The sequence below is a fragment of the Mandrillus leucophaeus genome, unplaced genomic scaffold, assembly GCF_000951045.1.
Source record: "Mandrillus leucophaeus isolate KB7577 unplaced genomic scaffold, Mleu.le_1.0 Scaffold80, whole genome shotgun sequence".
Classification (NCBI taxonomy): Eukaryota; Metazoa; Chordata; class Mammalia; order Primates; family Cercopithecidae; genus Mandrillus; species Mandrillus leucophaeus.
Window position 1 is genome coordinate 934,618 of NW_012108697.1, and position 1,406 is coordinate 936,023.

Below are 1,406 nucleotides of genomic sequence, written 5' to 3' on the forward strand. Positions count from 1 at the left end.
TAGTTCTCCTTGAAGAGGTCCTTCACATCCCTTGTAAGTTGGATTCCAAGGTATTTTATTCTCTTTGAAGCAATTGTGAATGGGAGTTCACTCATGATTTGGCTCTCTGTTTGTCTATTATTGGTGTATAGGAATGTACAATCACTTTTCAACAAGTGGCAGGCACCATGTTAGGTACTGTTCAGAATAAATCTCTGTCATTTAGAATGATAATCCTGGAAGGTCCACTGGCATATATGGGCAACTAACCAACATGAGACATTATGTAATGACCTGAGTAGAATGGAGAATGCAAGTGTTAGGATAAATGATGTGAGAGGATGTCATCATCTAAAGATGTTAGAACGCTGGCTAGGGAAGGCCCGGGGGATCCTTCGGGATATAGGTGACCTTGCTGGCTACAAGGGGCAGATCTGAGCATGGGTCACTTCTCACCGTGGCTGCAGTATGAAGGAAGGGTGCCTCTTGTCCTCAGAAACCATTTCTGCCACTTCCTCACTGCCAGAGCCACAGAAGATTCGGGATTTATTTTCCCCCTTGTTAACATGATTGTTCTTTGGTAAATTTCGAAGTGATTTTAACAAATATAAATGCATGATTATGGACTTGTAGAAGGAAAGCATACTCCTTTTGAGAATGATACACTGGTGAAGTGCTTGAGCTCTAGAAGCACAGAGATTTGGTCAGATGGCAGCTTGGATACCTACTAGCTTGGATAACCTTGGCCAAATTTCTCAACTTCTCTAAGCCTCAGTTTCCACATCTGTAAAATAGAGATAACAATACTGTCTGCTTTACGACTGTGAGGATGAAGTGAGAATATCTATAAGACTCATGGCACAGTGCCTCCCACATAATAATGAATGGGTTATATAATTGGCAATTAGAGTTCCATCTGGGAGATTCAGATTCTTGCAAATTATTTATATCGTTGAATAGTGCTATGAATCCGAGGCCTTGATTCCAGTTTGGTAATTTTATTTTAGTTTTATGTCTGAGTGTTTTGCTTATTTTTAATTATACAAATCATACAAGAATAGGCTTTCATTGTAAAAATTTCAAACACTACATGAGAGGCAAAAGCTCCCTTTGACCGCTGCCCAAACTTAGGGGATAACAACTATTAACTGTTTTATTTATCTATTTTCTTTTCATCAAAGTAATGCATATTCCTAGTTTTAAAAGGCAGATAGTGGCTTCTCGCATGAATGGGAGACAAAGAAATGAGAGAGCCAAGTAGTATAGAGTTTTTCAGGCCTGACTTCTTAGGATGACCAAAACTGGGACATTTCTGTTCCAGAATGTGGCTTTTCCCAATGAGACATTTTGCGTTTTTATATTTCACGGTTGAATCAACACGCAATTTATTAAAAGGTTTAAGTTTTTTTTTTTTTTTTTTTTTTTTT

At 38.3% G+C, this 1,406-nt stretch overlaps 1 protein-coding gene across 3 annotated transcripts in view; it reads left to right on the plus strand.

The window, feature by feature from the left end:
- ABLIM1 (actin binding LIM protein 1) overlaps positions 1–1,406 on the plus strand; it is a 277,318-nt gene that overhangs the window by 5,862 nt on the left and 270,050 nt on the right. The gene's annotated exons all lie outside the window — the stretch shown is intronic.